The sequence below is a fragment of the Rhea pennata genome, chromosome Z (genome assembly GCF_028389875.1).
Source record: "Rhea pennata isolate bPtePen1 chromosome Z, bPtePen1.pri, whole genome shotgun sequence".
NCBI lineage: Eukaryota > Metazoa > Chordata > Aves > Rheiformes > Rheidae > Rhea > Rhea pennata.
This window is the reverse complement of record NC_084702.1, coordinates 42,825,474-42,845,859: the sequence shown is the minus strand read 5'-3', so window position 1 is coordinate 42,845,859 and position 20,386 is coordinate 42,825,474. Positions and strand designations below refer to the sequence as shown.

General features: G+C 36.9%; 2 long non-coding RNA genes across 4 annotated transcripts in view; one reads left to right on the top strand and one right to left on the bottom strand.

The window, feature by feature from the left end:
* LOC134153758 (uncharacterized) overlaps nucleotides 1–9,794 on the top strand; it is a 35,074-nt gene extending 25,280 nt beyond the window's left edge. For both annotated transcript variants that reach the window (XR_009961217.1, XR_009961218.1), the window contains one exon: nucleotides 7,710–9,794. This is a non-coding gene — a long non-coding RNA (uncharacterized LOC134153758). The remainder of the gene's footprint in view (nucleotides 1–7,709) is intronic.
* Nucleotides 1–20,386, bottom strand: part of LOC134153759 (uncharacterized) — a 78,152-nt gene that overhangs the window by 20,761 nt on the left and 37,005 nt on the right. The gene's annotated exons all lie outside the window — the stretch shown is intronic.

Genomic DNA, 20,386 nt, shown 5'->3' with positions numbered 1-20,386 from the left:
AAAGTACATGAACAATAGTTCTTGCAAAATAAGTAACTGAAGATGTCGCACACTAGGTAGGCATTTGTGTTCAAATGCTAGTTAGGTAGGTATTGATTTGTGTGTTCAAAGCTGTAATTCTTATCCAATTTTGACATATGTATCCTGATGTCTACCTGCTAAAAATTGATTCTTAAAGATTATTTCAGAAAAACCATCAAACAGTGTCTTGGTCCATAGAATCATATGGCTAGAACATGCTGAACTCTCCATTTTATACTTATCTTTTCTGTGGGAATTTCTCATGAGTGCAGGATACAGTACAATAGTTCTTTAAAAATAACCTTGTAGTTCTGCCAAAAGAGAAGGAAGAATAAATGCTGTGAGAGACAGAGGAACTAGCTATAGAAGCAGGGTTATATCTGCCCAGTATATTCTACTGGTAAGCCTAAAGACTATCCAGTCCTATGTCCAGAAGGCATAAGGGCTGTCATCTCCATCTCCAGACAGACATATGGATGGCAGCACTCTGAAGAATATGGTTAAATCCTTTTTCCTTTTATAAACCTTGCAGTAATCCTACTTGAACTCAAAGAAATAATGTCAAAGCACACTTCGCTAAAAGACCCGTTTTGTAAAACAGATTTTTACAAACTCTCAAAGAAGGAAAAATGTTTCCTTGTCATTTTTGCTTTCTTTCATTTCTTACTAGGGTTAGGACTGATTCTTGCAAACATGACCCTTTGCAATGTTCACATCCTAGCTAATACAACTCTGTACTGGCATACAAAAATGTGATGGAACTATTTGTTAATAATAGTTACTAGAAAATAACTATCAGCTTAGTGGCTATAACCACCTTCATTATTTAGATTAAAAAAAAATACAGAATACATTCAGGAAGGATAAACAACATGCACTTTGAATTTTTACTTTTATTCCAGTTTTACAATCTGAAGTACTTCTGTTATCACACGAACTACCAGGCTCCAAGAGAACATGAAATACATGACAACCAATTTTATAGAAAAAAGGAAGACGAAAAACAAAGAAACTCAATGTTCTATTCCTATGTAAGTCTGAGAATTCCAAAATCTCAGAAGTTATGCATTCCTACACTTGAACTGGAGCTGGTGAGCCAAGAGTCTTTGATTAACCAGTGAAGAGAAAGCAGGCTCGCACAAAATACTTAAACGTTCAGGCCCTGAGATTGCATCTCTCCAGCTACCTCTGGTTTGCTCTTGCTGGAATAGAAAATTCTATTCTCTTCTATGAAAGCTAAAGGTACATATTTTCTAGAGAAAAGAGAGCCATCTGCATTACATTTTTGCATGGAATTAGTTGCAATTTATTGTAGAATAACAGCTTTTAAGGTACTTTTTAATAAACTGACATACAGGAACTATGCTAAGATTAGGCACAAGTCTTATCATTATTTATATAAAACAGCTGGCGCACACAAACTGCTGTAAGTCCCATGTTTGGGATATTTGTGATCCTAAAAGAGCAAATCTCTTTCAACATGTTTACTTAGAAGAACTGATCATGAACCCAAGTTGCTTAGGACAAAAGGCCCAGTGAAATTAAAGGGAAAGCACAGCAGTTAGATTCTATTTACATTTCAAACCGAAAAGGAATCCACAAAGGATTATCAAAGCATTATGCCATGTAGGTGGAAATATTTTATGCATGCAGATGGTCTATGGTACTTGGCTTGTTATTACAGAGAAAACAGGTAGTTACATAATGATATCTTATATAAACATGTTGTTGTTTAATCATTTACAGTTGTTCTGCTTTCTTCTGTCACTATAATGCATCAGTTAAAAAATACATTTAAGCAACAGGTCAATTCAGTCATTGAGTAAATTCTGTCCTACTATCTGAAGTATTCAGTACTTAGGAAATATTTTCTGAAGCTGTTAAAAAATGAAAACGTTATTACATTCTCCAAGGGAGATATTACAATTTCCTAAACAGGTATGTTGCATAGAGCCTGAACTCAAAATAAGATGTGGATCTTTCTAAAAATAGTACGGTTAGGACGTAGTGAGGTACATATACAAACTCCTTCCTGTAGCAGTCACCTATACTCCATATCTGATAAAGAGTATATTACCCAGATATTTCCGTTACCCACTAACTGATGATGATAAATATCTCATTCTGAAATGCTAACTATTAACCTGTTGGTATAATAATGATTTGGGGATAATGTTGGCATTCGCTTCCCTTCAATTCTAAGCAGTCTTGGGAATATTTTTTCACTATAAAGCTGTGTTTATAATTCCTTCTCATTGACTAATTGTAGTCTGCGCACTGAAAGAATAATATGTGTATGGTCTTCTCTTACTTGTTTTGATGCAACAACAGGGGAAGACTTAGGGGAAAAAGGAAGAGTGTGAATGTTGTAACTTTGCAAACTCTCCATCTTATAGGCCAGTCTTGTGATTTCTGCAGTTCTAGTGCTTGTAGGAAAGAAGTCTTTCTGCTTTGCCCTACACTATTGAGTATATTAAAGACCTAGAAGCTCTTACCCAGCTAGAGTTTCTAACATTGTTGGTGGGGAGGCAGAGAGGAGGGGTGGTCTAGCCATTAAAGAGAAATGTTGTAAGAACAACACAACACAAATACAGTCTGATTCTTATCACAAATACTGAATTAATCATTCTAAGCCACTTGGCACTAATATGCAAGAAGACTACATTCAGCTTTAGTGAGAAAAAGGGAAAGCTGAGGGGAAAGAATGGTGAAATAATATTTTATAATTACCCTTCCCAAAGAAAGAGACAATAATGAAAGAAGGTAATTAGGTCACTAATTCCACTCGCATCAAACCTACAGTTATTTATTTTTTATAAATTATTTCAAATATTCTGTCATCTACCATACACATTCCTCTTCGCTCCATATAAAATATATGGAGCTCCATATAAAGTACATGGATTCAGCTCCATATAAAGATTATGAAACCACATAGCATGTGATATAGAGAGCTCCTCAAAGCAGATGGAGAAGGACCATGGAGAATCTCCCATATGTAAAGGAAATACTCATGTAAAATTCACTATAGAGGGCAGGGTGATTTATGAGGAGACTGAAGCTTTTCTATTGACACATCCCCTGCTGAGCAGGGAGGTTGGACTAGATGATCTCCAGAGGTCCCTTCCAACCTTACTGATTCTATGATTCTATGATCCCATGATCCTATGAGGCACATGCTCTGCATCACCTGATGTGAAGGTGACTGCACCAGATTTCATCCCTTCTATCAGCATTCTGGCTTTGTCGCCACTTAGTTTGTTCTCTCATCTCTGGAGAGAAGTGTGTTAACTAGAATGTCTTTCCGAGGTGGTATTTTTTGTTCTTTCTGTTTCTTGTATTTTTAAAAGTTGACATAACAGAATTCCCCATTTTCAAACAAATCTTTCTCAAACTGATAATTTGCAAGTATTATTATTATTGCTTATACATATACCATTTCTGCATTCTCCTCTGATTTCATGTGTGTGGTAGTCTTGATCTTTTCATGCCACAGCTCTAAAGTTATATCTTCCCTGTTATCTGACTGAACATCTATTTATCTTTAGACATCTAAATTTGCCTATAATCTTCTTTTGTTTTACTCTGTGTAAGTTGCTGTGTGGTACATATCCTTTAGTTATCTTAATACTAGTGCAAGAGAGACATGAACATGCCCATTTGTATAATGCTACTGTATATTTGTATATTTGTATAATATCATGGAGCTAAGTGGTTTCTGCAGTAACTGTTAGAAAATAAGATTTGTTTGACTCATTTTTATCATCTCTATTCTATGAAGTTACTGTAATAATAATAATTTCCACAGATTTGGATTATTTCTAAATTATTTTCTATTATTTCTATTTACTGTGTTACTTTATATACATATACAATTCCTTTAGCTATGTTTCTGAGTTCATCTACTATAGGCAATGCTTAAAATCTATCATTAAAAAAACTTAAAATCCTAATCCCATAAAGACTTTGAAATTCAGATATATTTTTTCCACAAAGCACTCAGGCATGAATGACAAAATGTAACAATTCAATTTATTTTTGTATAATGACATTCATACAAAATTTCATAAAATGCTTCTGAGAGACAAGTGTAATAGCAAGATAAGACCTTGCAGAACTGACAACAGTGACTTTGGTGCAGGCAGAAAGTGACAATGAAGTGCTGCGATAGATTAGAGAGAAATGAAAGTTAAAATATAAAAGAGAGAAGTGAGCATTTTGTAGTTGAGTGAATGGAGTAATTATTATCAGGAGGAAATAAACAACTGGAGAAGGCGAGTGTGGTCCATGTTACCTGTGGCTGATATGAACAGACAGTTAAGGGGGATATAAAAAAAGGAAAGTGGCAAAAGGGCCACAAAGAAAGTGCAGTCCCATGCAGTCACAGGAGGACCAAGAAGAAACCAAGACAAGGGAACTAGATGGCTATTGATTGCCAAGACTGATATGGAGGAAATTGGTAGGGAATTTTGTATTAAGAAGGGAAAATGTGTATTTGTTGTGAAGACAGGAAATTCCCTGTGATATGCCACTCTTCGAAAGAAGAGTGATGTAGCTTCAATAGTATGAACTCTTTAAATTTAGGGATTAATTTAGGATAAATTAAGATAGAAACTACTGAAATACTGAAATATACTACTGACAGAAATACAAACCTAGCCCTGTGATGAGAGAGGATTGTTGTTCTCAAAATAATTATGTTCAAGGATTTAGGACAGAGGAGGAAGAAAGGGGGAGCAGAAAGGGGATGCAATCACGGCTGTAATCTGCATGAGGAAGTCTCAGAAATTCTTGACTGGAATTTGCTGGCTGAGGTTTATAAGTGGCACAGGCAGGTATGAAATTGCATGAATTATAGCACTGCAATAATATAAGAAGGGCAAAAAAAGCCAGAGTTGATAGGCAGAGAAAGTGCTCTTAGAAGCATGAATGAAAACAATGGAAAAGGACCTCTGGAAGAGCTCAGGAAGGAAGAAAATATCAAGAAGAGTTTTTAAAGCTTATGATAGTCAGTAATGAAAAAAAAAGTGTAACTCTTGGAGAAAAGTGTGTTAGAAGTGATGGAAAAAAAGAGAAGAAAAAAAGAACTTCTGGAACTGAAGGAACAGAAAGTGAGTTGTCCAGGCCCTCTGGAGATACAGTGATGAAGGAGGTGCAGAGATGGCTGACTGCTTAACAGTGGAGTTTCATGAGGAACAGAAGCAAGAGGTGGAAATGAAAGATATGCACATTATTTTGTGTATCAACCATTCTGGAGAAAAGTGATTACCACTAGTATATACTTTATTTAATCTTTGTATCTAGAATATGTTTCACAGATTTTTATATATGTCTGCTTTTTGGTATATGGATTTACTTCTTGAAACAGAGCGGATTTCCCCCACTGTGGTGAAGTGGGGTGTTTGGATACACATGCAATGCATATTTATGTGTTCACTTATCTGAAAATATTGTAGCTTGTTTTGCAAGATAATGTACTGAAATCCAGCATATCCATTTCAAAAGATGGAATTTGTCAAATTAGAATTATATAAATGCACACTAGACAAAAACAAACATTCTGTATCAAAATGATCTCAAAATATAATGGAATAGATGATTACAGTTTAGCTTTCATTACTTCTTAATATTTGTAGCATACCCTTAAAATTTGTGTGCAATATTTTGCAAATATAATACCATTCCAGAACTAGATTGTAATCTCTTTAATTACATGAATACTTCCATTGATTTATATGAGATAGTTCATATAAATAACCATTAAGAAATGCTTGTCTATTCCCCATGCTCACATTCTAGCTTCTAGTTTTATAAGGTTATGGTAGTATAAAGTGTTTGATATTAAATCTTCACTGACAAATGAGGAGAAGGTTTATTTTATTGACCAAATTTCAATGTGTGCAGATTAATAAAGTATGACTTAGTGGGTTCCATGTCATGTGTGCATGGGAGCAGGGAGAATTTATGTAATTGTGTAAGGGGGATGCTGTGCTCTGAACAAGTTTATGAGTCCTCATCAAGTGGAAATGCATAAGTTATGAGCTTCTCTTTAAAATACTGCTATTTGCAGTTGTAAAAATGGCCAACTTCCCTGACTGTATGAGTTTCATACCCTATATTCTGGAGAGCTGAGACAGATAAGGGTCCAGAGCTGCTATTGAGGGGGACCTACACAGGCTGGAAGAATGGGCTAACAGGAACCTTATGAGACATTCATCATGGCTGACTCTGCTGTGGGCAGGATGTTGGCCTAGACATCTCCTGAGGTCTGTTCCAGACTGAATGTTTTGTGATTCTGTGATTCTTGATGGCTCCCAAGTGGCCACTGCTCCACTAAGAAGGGAGGTTGGTCAGGATGTGTACCTGCATCCTAGGGAATCTACATGAAAGATATCAGCAGCTCTTTATTGCTCATTTTTTGCCATAAAGAAGGATGTGGATTACCTAACAGCCTCACATCACGATTCATCCTATGCAATAGCCCTGGTGTGACTGACACCACTGCATTGATTAAGAGCCACAGCCTTGCTATCTCCGTGCTACAGCTTATCATACAAATGAAAGAAAATATGTAGTAGTTGAGATGGAAAGACTTGTGCATCTTCTATAGTGCAAAAAGAGGGAGGGGAATACAGTTTTTCAAAAACTACTTAATGATGTGAGAAGCATGGAGGCTGAACATTGTCCCTCAGTCAGAGAAACATAAAGCTGGATAACTGGTATGGCGGGAGAAAAGATCACAAGCCTGGGACCAATGTGTATTCTGGGCCCAAGCCTGTAAAACTTCTATTAGCAATATGACAAGGCTTTATGTCACCATTTCCTAGGGGAAATGTCCTAGTTATACTCACCAACAGACAAGACGGTGCAGTAAATTAGTTACTGTTCTGCCTTCGGCTTTGTTAATTTTACTTTGCCTTTTTGAACTAGGATCCAAAGGTGGCACTAAAAAGTAGGGGGGAATTTATTATCGCTTAAAAACAACAATAATACACCACAAGTGTTAACAAGCTTTGCAATTCAAAGGAAGCAGTACCATTATGTTTCTCTTCTATTGACTCTTTCACGGCTCTTTTTTATTTTGCTCCCATCAACCTTGTACAGTGCACAGGGAGGTGGGAAAAGGAGTAAAGAAAAGAAACCACTGAAGATGATTAAAAATTTAGACACAGGTATGATGACAGCAAAGTGAAAATATTATTGAAGAGGTGATAGGAAAACTTAGCAAAACCAGCAAAGGAATTAGAAAGTGATTTAAGAGGTAAAATAAAGAATCATTAAGTTTACAACAGCTGTGCATTCTCAAAAGATGATCTTGGAATATATATAGCCTAGACACTAGAGTTCAGATTCTTTTATCAACACTGCATATATCATTATCGTTTCTGTGCTTTTTATCAGTTGACATGAGGGGTATGGCAACTCCCTCATTCTTTGTCATAAAAAATCCGAATTCTAGGTGATCTGTAGAAGTACAAGAAAGGTCATAGTATATAGCTGCATAGAACATAGCCTGAGAAAACACAAGTATTTAATGCTAGCAATTGATGCTTCTTCTTGGTGCTTGTCTATATTACTAAACTCTTGTCTATTCAAAAACAATGTTTAGAATTTGTAAGGTAGGTGGCTATATAAATACCTGAACTTGTATTTAAGCACTTAATCCCCCTTGATTTTCTGCTTTCTAGATAAGAGGAGAATGCTCCTGAGGATCTTTGTTGGAAGAAGTGATTTGGGGAAGAAAATAGAGAGGAATGTTGTTTGACTAACTGGAAGACAAAGGTTACAACTGGAAAAACTTTGGATGAGATTTCAACCATCAAATTGTACTTATGAAATAAGTATGTGGAAGCCATGCCCAGAAAGACTCCTTACATTTCTCATACTTTTTTGGTACATGCTATTACCATGTTTTAAGAGATACCTGTTTTAAGGAATAACTGAAAAATAAAGCATAGCTATTAATCTTACCAATATTAAATTAAGATTCCTGTCTCCTTGGACAGGAATATGCTTCAAGTACTCTTTTCCAAACTAGCTGATGTGAAAATAATGTGAATCTATGAATGAGATAGTTTGATGTTGTTGCCTGGTGGTTTCATAAGAAGCAGTGACAGTGCAAAATAAAATACAGCTCAGAATAAAAAGTAGGTAAAAGTTTTGCCTGGCAACTAGTGATGTTGTCTGGCCCAGATCACATTTTTTTAATCTATTAAGAGAGGATATAAGGATTCTGTAAATCATGGCAGAGCCTCATGTGGAAAATACCTGTTCAAGGGCTGCACACATTTCTTTATAAAAAATGGATGTTCCTCCTTTCTGGTTGATGTAAAACATAATTGGGATACTATTGACCGCCATGAGCTGAGGGCAGTCCTCTTATTATTGCAAAGGGTTAATCAAGTTCCTAAGTCTCTATTAGCTGTAGGAATCAAAAGCATAGGTTAACTTTTAAGTTCCCTGTGCTAAAATGAAGGTATCCGTGACCAGTGGATAGTAATGGTAGAGAAGCAGAAGCTCCTCTGCAGCGTGCTAGCAGATCCTTATACCAAGTGAATGCCAGGAATTCTGGAGAGATGGCAGCCTTATGATTTATGGATGTTCGCTGAGCAGATACACAAATTTCAGAACTGTTTCATACTCTGTACAGTTATTTTAACTAACACTGTATGTTTGATGAACTATTTATACCTTGTGATTGATACTGAAATCAGATCCTGTGCCAGATCTCAGGCACAGGTGACCTTCCCCTTTTATGCCCTGTGAGGGAAGGCCCAAGGGCATCTAGAGCTCAACATTTTCTTCACAGACTATAGCTGGCCAAATAGGTACAAGCATGAATGCCTGGGGCACCTGGGCACCAAGAATATAGACTATACATGGACAAGCCCCTTCATAGCCACCAGAGTGGCTCTTACGAGCAAGCAATAAAACAGCTTAAAACATCGTTGCAATATTCATGCAACCAAGAGCTAACAAACCAAAGAAATAATGGAAACATACATTAAGATAAGCCTATGGCAAACCTCAGCTGCACTGTTAAAGAGCTCTTATTCAATTCAGTCCCAACTGCTACTCTAGTGGGCTTGCGTGAAATAGTACTTACTCTCTGCTTGCTATATGGTGTACTACCAACATTCCAATTTCCAAATATATAACATTGAAAATAGCATCAGTATTAACAAAAAATGCTGCTCTATGCATCATTCAAAATTGGTAAAACATGATGGGATATAAATAAAATATGCTCTCCAGCATATTTAGTAGACTGAAGAACAGTCTCAGAGCATACCAGCAGGCACAGTAAAAAACCTATTAATAAGTTCTGATCAATTTTGCCCTCTCAAGTAAAATGTGATTCTTGCTCCAGTGGAGCATTTCCTGGAAAGAAGTTAATACAACACTCTTTGCCAGAAAAAGTTACACTGTAATGAATAGAAAATGTTTCAACAGTAATCCAGTTACTCAATGATTTTTAGTTAAAAATTGGAATAATCAATTCAAGGAAAATCTCTGCCCATTTTCTTTTATTATAGTTAATGGTTAAGCTAGAGCTGTTATTTAGTCATTCTAAATAATATGTCTGAAGACCACTACATGAATAAAATTATACAAAAAGAACTGATTAATTGTGTACCTCTTCCTGCTTTCATAATCTTTGTCAAGTGAATGGAATAATTTGTGCCATTTGTATTTCTTATTAAAGTATTTGTCATTAGAATGAGGTGTCAGGAAGCATTAAGACTGTCTCAAATTTTATGAATTAAAATAATGTGCCAAATTGTTGTGACCTTTTTAATATTCTGTATTTTCCTCTTTTCTGTGGTGTTCCTCTCTTTCTCTGCCTGTCTTCTCCATTCTGTTATGGAAAAGATGAACTTAGAGGCAAAGTATGAAGAAACGAGAGGAACAAAACAGTATTTCTCATGAAAATAATTCAAAAATGAGAATGGCCATCTAGCGTGATGTGATATTGCAAGGTGTAGACCTTGCATCAAAATGAGGTTACAGATACGTCAACAGCACTGATAGATCGATATTGCGCAGCACAGTGCTGTAAGAATAGACTGTAATTAGGAGGTAGAACTAGTTGCCATAGGATGTGAAGGGTACACAGAAATATTGCACATTTATATACCTATCAAGTCTATAGTACAGTTATAAAAATGATTGCTAGCAAATTTTAGAAAGGTTAAAAAATCTCTTTCTTTGAGGTTTAAACTAGTGTCTGTTTCTCTATGAGAAATTAGGATGAGATCTTTGGGGAGGTAATTTATCTCACACTGGCTCAGTAAAAGATTCTTTTGCATTGAAGTACCTGGTACATGCCAGTCTGGGAGACAATATTAGATATCTGAACTCTAGTTTTAATTCCCACATGCAGCTAACAGGAAAGTAGAGCGTCTATCACTGCAGCTGAGTCAAACTGCATACATACAGATCGCAGCCCATCCATGACACTATTAAGAGTAAAAAGATCTGAACAAGTGGCATAGTAGATTATGTAACTGCTAACAGTATTTCTTTAATTTATATATAATTTAAAATACAGCCTGAAAACTGACAATATGCTTGTCTCACCTGTCCTTTCCTTCACAGATGGATGACGATGGAACGAGATCATAAGTATGCTTAATACAATTTAAAGCTTCTTGATTAAAAAATACATTAGCTGACTGACAGCAAGATGCTCTAGCAAATTCCAAATATTTCCATCTACTCTTTAGACATCAGAATGGGCTTTTCCTACAATATGGATAGTACAAGAGATACAAACCTACTATTTCAAAGGAAATACAAAGAACTCCTATACTTTAGCTAATATCATCAAGGTATTTATTAGAACAAAATATTAACTATGGCTCCATTCTAGTGGTCCAGACTGGATGACTGAGCTGAAATCATTTTAAGCTTGTGTTTTGAATCAGTCTCACAATGAGAGCTGAATGAGCTGAACACCATTTTTTCATATTCAGCATGAGAAAACTTGCAATTGATACCATAAGCCCACTTCATCATGTTCTTCTTGATGGCCACCATAACAGGTTACTTAAATGGTCACAATTAGCATTTATCATGTGTTATCATGAATCTGTATCACAAGTCTCCCACAGTAGGAGAAAGATGATACATACAAGACTAAGAGTAGCTAGACGACTGATGCCTAGTCCTGAAGTATACAAACAACTTGAAATAAGATAAAACAGTCTAATGGGAACAGTAAAACTGCAAAGTATAGGGTATCACCATGCTGAGAAAAGCAAGATTTGAAGTGTTCTCTCTGCCCTGACAGCAGAGCAAGGCAAAGGGCAGGAGTATGATTAATGGTGTATAAATGGAGTCGACTGATGGATAAGGGAAGAAGAGGTGCATGAGATTCTCTGTTTCATAGGAGAGAAAATGAAAGCAAGTGTTGGGAAGCCTTTGAGTACACTGTTATTGTGCCTTTCTCCCTTGCAGATTAGATATATAACAGTTTTTGTTACTCTTCAAAGCAAAATTTTTACATAGCTCTATTAATTCTCCTTCCCCGTCTGCTGAATCTCCTTTAATTTTACAATATGCTGTTTGAATCGTACATACTAAATACACTAAAAGCAGACTAAATAACTACCAATATGTTTATCTAAATTAAATGGAAATATTTAAAAAAGAAAAGAATTAAAAATTAAATGCAAAAATATTTCCATCTATGTTAAGGCCTAAAACTACTAGAACCTGGACAATCTCTTTTAATAGATTATATTATATGGTACATCTATGACCTTCCCTAAATATGAAAGTTAAAGGCTGCATAACTATATAAATTACTGCATTAACTATTTACTTAATTATTATTTATTTATATTACTGCATTAAATATTGCATTAACTCAAACTTATGAATGTATCCCAGCATAATATATTTCCTGAGAATCTATATTGTTTTCAATATTTCCAGTGCAGCAAATATTGGCATTTGTTTCTCATCAAAACCTAATCTTTTTGGATCCTCATGTGTAGAAAATGTTCTGCCAGTACTTTTGCTCTAGTTAACCCAACATCTTCATGTTAGCATTTTCAGAATTCTTGTTTTCTACTTCTAGACTACGAAATGAAGAGCTATGCTCTTGCCACAAGGGCACAGCACTGACTCCTGTTCCATGTGCCCACCAGGACCTACAGATCCTTCTCTGCAGAGCTGCTCCCTACCCAGTCAGTCCCCAATCCCTGTTGCGTTGGGTTATTCCACGATACATGTAAAACTTAGTATTTTTCTTTATTGAACTTTACAGATTTCTTTTTGGTCCTCCATTCCTGCAGTTTGGCTAACAGAATACTCTAGGAGACTGTACAAAAAGCCTTGCTTAAATAAAGATAATGGCATCCACTTTTCTCCGCTTGTACACAGAGCCAGACATTTCAGACTAGGAGGCGATCAGCTTGGTCAAGCACAAATTCCACTTTGCAAATCCATACTGACTGTTCCCAACCACTTTTTTGTCCTTTTTTTGTCCTTCTTGTGCTTGAAAATGGATTCCAGGACAACTTGCTCCATAATACTTCCATGAACTAAGGTGAGAGGACTTGTTCTGTTGTCTCCCAGATCCTCCTGCTTGCCTTTTTCCAGTTATTGGCTCTTTTTCAATCTTTTTTTTATTAGTTTAGTTTTTAAAAGGCAGCTTTCTTTTTAAAATGTATTCATTTCCAGTGGCTTTTTTAGACTAACATAAACAAAATACTTTTGGTTAATTTAAATTAAATTCCAATTTCAATCCAAATGTAACTTGACCCAGTGTCCGAATATTATAAAAAAAATAATAAGGACATGATAAAGAATATGAGAACGTAATAAATATAGGTGAATTGCTGATCATTTTCTAGACAATGAAAAAATGAAAATTGTGAATAAATATCTACAAAGCTAATCATTTAATTAAATAATTATAGATATAAGTTGTCCTAATTTTTTAGCAAAGAAAGACACTGATTGATTGTAAAGGTTAAGTTTCCTTGCAAAACTGTATGTTTTAATGTTTGTATGAGTCAATGAGAACAAAGAGCTATTTAGGACAATTAGTAAAGTACAAGTGCAGAACTTGATTGTACAAAAGTTTCTTGTTTGTTGTTATAAATGAATGTTACAATGAATGATTTCAATTTTTTGCTTAATCAGCAGCACACCAAGTAAGCATCTGCTTCAATTTGTTTAGCAGAAGATAGTTTCTCTGCATTCTTTATCACATCTCATATTTGCATCTATTTCCTTCTCTGTTTACAGCTTCTCATTGTAGGGATGTCCAGAGTAATGCCCATATCCTTGTGAGTTAATGCAGTTAATTTAGACTTAATACATATAAGTAGTTTATTTTTTCCCCTTCTGTGTACATTATTGTTGCATTTATCATCACTGAACTGCCTCTGTCCTTTTTATTTCCAGTCCACTTTATAGTCCCCATGAAATATCTTACGGTCTTCTCTGACTTAACTAAATAATTTTGTTACCTCACTATCTCTATACTGAACAAAATCAGGATTTAATATAGATCTGCTTTTATGTTTCTGTTATAAAGAAGAGTTGCCTTTTATTTTTTACTGTCTTATCTCTTTCCTACCTAGCTTTTGTTCAAGATAGTAATTTGTATTTCTTCTCCTGACTACTTAGTTTCTTTACTATTCATTTGTGAGAGATCTTGTTAATTTACTTCTAAAAATGTAAGTTAATTATGTTAACTGTGCTTTTATTCAATTTTGACACATTTAAATTGTTTCAATAGGTTAGTGAAAAGTATCTGGAAATACTGGATTAGTTACTTCTTATATCATAATTGCCCAGTCATTCTGATGATAGTCTATTTTAAAGTTACTTCAGTCTGTTTCCCTAGAACCTATGTCCTATGTACCTATGCACAAGCATAAGTTTCTGTATCTTGAGCAAACGATTAACTCTGTTACTACTGTTCTTCATCATTATGCATATAACAGAGACAAAAATGATTCATCACTATTTTTTTTCCAGAGACTCTTATTTATGATCACAATCATATTTTAGCATATTTTAGCACCAGTGGTTTATGTAGATGTGGCTGTGGAAGGGATAGGTTGGCCTATTCCTATGTTCCCAACATTGGTAGAGACACAGAAGTAATTATAAACAAACTTGGCATGGACATTGATCTTTTTATAACCTACTTTCAGATTTGCTGAAATTTTAGATTTACAATATTCTAGATTCATTATAAAATGTAGACCATCATAGCTACAATATTTGTACAGAGAATGTTGTGATAATATATGTAGTCAGAATTTGTCATAGCCATGTTGCAAGTAATGAAAACCATAGAATCATAGAATCTGTAAGGTTGGAAGGGACCTATGGAGATCATCTAGTCCAACCTCCCTGCTCAAGCAGGGTCACCTAGAGCATGGTAGACAGGATCGCATCCAGGCAGGCCTTGAAGATCTCCAGAGAAGGAGACTCCACAGCCTCTCTGGGCAACCTGTGCCAGTGCTCCATCACTCTCACAGGGAAGAAATTCCCCCTCACGCTCAGGCAGAACTGCCTGTGCTTCAGTTTCTGCCCATTGCCTCTTGTCCTGTCACATGGGACAACTGAAAAGAGTTTGTCCCCGTCCCCCTGACACCCTCCCTTCAGGTACTTGTACACATTGATAAGATCCCCCCTCAGTCTGCTCTTCCCCAGGCTGAAGAGGCCCAGCTCTCGCCCTGTTCCTCACAGGGCAGGTGCTCCAGCCCTCTGATCATCCTCGTAGCCCTACGCTGGACTCTCTCCAGTAGCTCCAGGTCTCTCTCGTACTGGGGAGCCCACAACTGGACACAGTACTCGAGGTGAGGCCTCACCAGGGCTGAGAAAAGGGTCGGGATCACCTCCCTCGACTTGCAGGCAACACTCTTCCCAATGCACCCCAGGATAACATTGGCTTTCTTGGCCACAAGGGCACAGTGCTGGCTCAGGGTCAACTTGTCATCCACCAGCACTCCAGATTCCTTCTCTGCAGAGCTGCTCTCCAGCAGGTCAGCCCCCAGCTTGTACTGGTGCCAAGGGTTATTTCTCCCTAGGTGCAGGACTCTGAACTCGCCCTTGTTGAACCTCAGGAGGTTCCTCTCCGCCCAGCTCTCCAGCCCAGACAAGTCTCTCTGAAAGGTAGTACAGCCCTCTGGTGTGTCAGCCACTCCTCCCAGCTTGGTATCATCAGCAAACTTGCTGAGGAGGCACTCTGTCCCCTCATCCAGGTCATTGATGAAGAGGTTGAACAGGATGGGACCCAGTACTGAGCCCGGGAGGACGCCAGTAGCCACAAGCCTCCAACTAGACTCCACGCCACTGATGACGACCCTCTGAGCTCTGCCTTTCAGCCAGTTCTCAATCCACCTCTCAATCCTGTCTAACCCACACTTCCTGAGCTTCTCTAGGAGGATGTTATGGGAGACAGTGTCAAAAGCCTTGCTGAAGTCAAGGTACACAACATCCACTGCTCTCCCCTCATGTACCCAGCCAGTCATTCCATCAGAGAAGGCTATCGGATTGGTCAAGCAGCATTTCCCCTTGGTGAATCCATGCTGGCTACTCATGATCACCTTCTTTTCCTCCATGTGTCTGGAGATGACATCCAGAATGAGCTGTTCCATCACCTTTCCAGAGATGGAGGTGAGGCTGACAAGCCTATAGCTGCCTGGGTCCTCCTTCTTGCCCTTCTTGAAGACTGGAGTGACACTGGCTTTCTTCCAGTCCTCAGGCACCTCTCCAGTTCTCCAGGACCTTTCAGAGATGGTGGAGAGCGGCCTGGCAACAACATCCGCCAGCTCCCTCACTACCCGTGGGGGCATCCCATCCGGGCCCATGGATTTGTGGATGTCTAGCTTGCCCAGAAGGTCTCTAATCCTATCCTCCTCAACCAAAAGAAAGTCTTCCCTTCTCCAGACCTTCTCCCTCACATCCAGGCTGCAGGATTCATGGGGGCTGCCCTTAGCAGTGAAGACTGAAGCACAGAAGGCATTCAGTAATTCTGCCTTCTCTGCATCCCTTGTCCCCCAGGGCCCCCGCCCCAGTCAGTAGCGCGCCCACATTTTCCCTAGTCCTCCTCTTGCTGCTGATGTATTTGAAGAAGCCCTTCCTGTTGTCCTTGACATTCCTTGCCAGACTCAGTTCCAACTGGGCCTTAGCCTTCCTCCCCGCATCTCCACATACTCTGACTGTATTCCTATAATTCTCCAAAACTTGACTGAATTATCATTCTAAATGAATGCAGATCATAACTTTAGATCACATTTAAACTGTCAGATTTATGTATGTTTGCAAGTGTGTACATATACAGGTAAAATTTTTATTTAAAATTTCAATAATTTTAAATAACATTAACAACCAATACATTTATAATTATTTTTGCATACTTTCATGTAGCCAAAATTAGCTACATGTAAAAAATGACAGAACTTAGACAGAGCCAAGTATTCATTTTTAAGATACTATTTTAATATATGAAAATAAAATACTACAATCTTATTTCTGCTATATTTAGGAAACAGTTTCCTAGTTGTTGTCATTACTATACTAAGATCAATGTTAACATCATATCTATTTTTAGAATACTGGCTACTAATTAATCATATTAAAAAAAAACTAAATTGGGAAAAGTAAATATTAAGAACTGATAGGCAGATCTTGAAAGTGGGCTTAAGACATCTTATGTGCATGCAATTTGCATGTTTCTTTCTTTCAAGGAAAAATGTGTGTCAATGAAACATATAAACTCTTGTGGAGAATCTGAGACCTACCATGATGAAACTCACTAACTAGTATTTTAAACATCTACTTTATTCACTCTTATTGATTTCTTTAGCATTTGTCTTTCAGTATGTCTATTTTGCTTGATTCCCTTTCAAATGTTGCCCTAGGGGAAACTGACTATGCAAATCTGCTGTTTCTTTGATGTTGTTATCTTTTTGTTTATGTGGAATGTACCTAATGTATCCTTTCCCTAAATACAGTAGAAACAAACAGCAACAGAAGAAAAAGTCCATATTAATAATATTTCTTTCCTTGTTGTCAATAGCCTTAAATAGGGATCTTTATAGTGATAATGTAATGACATCTAGAATAATAACAGGACATCATGTGAAACTGAATTGTATACAGCTTCAACTCCCTTGCAACAGCTGAGTCTTCACCTAGGAAACTACAGCCTGAATCCCTTTGGTTGTAGTTCTCCCCAAATAAACATTTGAATCATCAGGTTCCCCATGTGACCTAATGGTTATTACTACATAAAAAAGTATTTATTTTTGCTCATTCCCCTCAAATTTAATCTACCTATAAGCTATGTCCAGCTCTGTGACTCATGGCTGCAATTAACATTTTCCAGTATAAAAGTAGCATGCAACATATTACATGATTTTATGCTTTTATGCTTGAAAGAAAAATCCAATTACTGAAAATATCATCAGAGGAATGTATCTTTTCATTTTCTTTTTTTTTTTTAGATTTACTGAATGATTAACACTTATATATGAATGCTAGTGATCCTAAAGCTGTATTTTTATCACTTACTAGTCCTGTTTTAGAACATACACCAGTGAGATGGGCCAAATTAGGAACCACTTCAGTTAGGTGTAGCCACACCTTTGTGAAACAGTCACTGAGGAAGGAAATACTTTGGATTTTTAACTGAGAAGATTAAACAACAAAGAGTAGAAACTCTGAAAGTGGACTTGAAAGTCTCTGACACTCATTAGTAAGCTTTTAAAATAATCCAATATTTTCTGTGCCATTTGTCTGCAGAGAATGATTTCCCAATTTCTCATTATGTATGAATGCCAGTGCACTGTGCAGCTCCAATGCACAGTTGATTAATAAGGTCTGAATTAGAAACTGAGAGCTTTCCTTTTCTTAGCATCTACTGCAATTTTCCCTAAACAAGATATTCTTTGCACATTTTCTATGAACTAGAAAATAGAAGCTACTGGAATAGAACCTATGAATTTTATCATGTGAAGCCCTGATCACTGGCCTTCAACAGCTTTTTACAAATATTATGCATTAGATTTTTAATAGTTCATATTAGATTCTACTAAACAGTATAAAATATTTTAGAAAATTATATTCATTTTCTAGAGAGACTTTTTTCAGCAGATACTGAATAACTGTATATTCAGAAAAGCATTTTGGTTTCAGAAAGATAAATCTTGGCTTTATCTGAATTATGAAAAAAGCAACTCAGTATCTTTCCAGTGTCACAATGTCATCAATCCAGTGGGACTGAATTTTTTTTCACACAGTGATTAAAGCTGTGAATTTCAAACTAATTAAGAAATTATTTTTGCTGGTTACAAATTACACAATCATCTTCTTTCCACCATTGCAGCCGTGCTTTTGCATGTGTACTTAAATCTTTATCCAAATATATTTTTATGAGCATATTTCCATAAGCATATTCTGGGATATTCATTAACTCTCCCATATAAAAGCTTGTGTCAAGGTTTACAATATATATTTTTCAGATTCCTCCTTTTTTACTAGTTGTAGCAGCTGATCTTATGATAGTACCTAGTCTGGTACTTCCAGCTGTTTCATCTTTAAGCACATAAAATTTTTGATTCAATCAACTTCACAAAAAGCAAGCTTAAAACTGTAACAGCCCAACCAGGCCAGCACATAAAATAAAGTGGAAGTAAATGAACAGGGTATTATCCATCCATGTCATCAAATGAACCTATAGGGAAAGAAGAATTTGGGGGATCACAGACTCACAGAAAAGTTTGTTGGAAGAACCTATAGAGATCACTAAGTCTCCTTCCCTGCTAGAAGCAAGATTATTGTGAACAAAGAATCAGGTCAGCTGTGATTTGTCTGGTTGACTTTGGAAAATTTAAGGATGCAGGTTTCTCAGTCTCTCTAGATACCCCATTCCAGTGCTGCATTGCTCTCTCAGTGAAGAAATTTATCCTAATGTCACACAGAACTTCCAAGTTGCAAATAGTGACTGTTGCTCCTTGTTTTTCTGTCTGCCACTGTAGGGAAAATTTTGGTTCTCTCATCTTTAAAGCATCTTTTCAGGTAGCTGCAGGCAGCTATTAGCTTGCCTCTTAACCTTTGCCAATTTAAACAAGCCCAGCTCTCTCAATTGTTCCTCCTTGGTCATATACTATAGGCCAATTTGGAAGCTCTCCAGTGGACTCCCTTGAGTCCTTTTTTCAAGAGAGATGCTGAGAAACTTCTCAACAAGGGGCCCAAATCGCTCACAGTATGCTAGCTGCAGCCTCACCTGAGCAAAGTAGAAGAGAACTTCCATTGATCTGCTGGACCAGGCTCTTCCAGGATGTGGTGACATTTTTTGTATTTGCAAAGACAGTACACTGCTTGTTCATATTCAACTCGGTATCTGTTGTAACTGCCAGGAACCTTTTCACCTGGACTACAACTCAACGAGCTCGTTCGCAGTCTTCACTGATGAAAGAGGTTATTCTGTCCTGGGTACAGATTGTTGCCCTTCTACTTGTTTAACCAATCAATTTTTGGCCCAATCCTTAAGTTTCTCAAGGTGCATCTGGAATGAAGCTCTACTGTTTGTTTTGTTAGCCATTTCCCCTAATGTAGTATCATCCACAAATTTGTTGATGATGCATCCTACCTCTTATCCAGGGCTCTGATGAAGTTTTTAACAATATGGACCTCAGTACAGACTGCTGGCTGAGCAGGTATTCCAGCCAGATACCAACCTACTGATTATTTCCCTTTGAGCCTGGTTGTCCAGCCAATTTCCAATCTATCTAACACTCTGTTTGTCCCGTCTATCCTAACTCAGTTTCCAGATGAGAATGCTGTGGAAGATAGTGTCAAAAGCATTACTAAATTCAAGATGTATTACATCCACTACTCTTCCTTCATCCACCTAGCCAGTCCTTGCAATGAAAAATTACTGTATTAGATCAGCTGTTCCCACAGATAAGAGAGTTACTGCAATAGTTTGGAAACTGGCAAAGAAGACTGACTACTGAACTTTGCAACTGATCTTTGGACCATATGAGGATACAATACATTAATGATGTAGCCAAGTAAGTGCTAATCAGTGTGGTTAAATAAAAACCCTTAAATAACAAGGAGTTTGGAATCAGCTGCAGAGATGCTTCACCAAAGACATATCTTCCAAAAATACTGCAGTACAACTTGGGATCTGGGCAACTGGTTAACTACTTGAATCATTTTCTTTGTGTCTTCATTTATTATGACTGTAAGATGTGTAATTCATTTTAATGCACCTTTCTGTATGCTATTCCCACAGCTATATATTCCCTGGTTGTCTCTAACATTAACTGCTTAAACCAGGTGGTCCACAGTTGTTATTAAACTAAAATATATGGGAACAAAA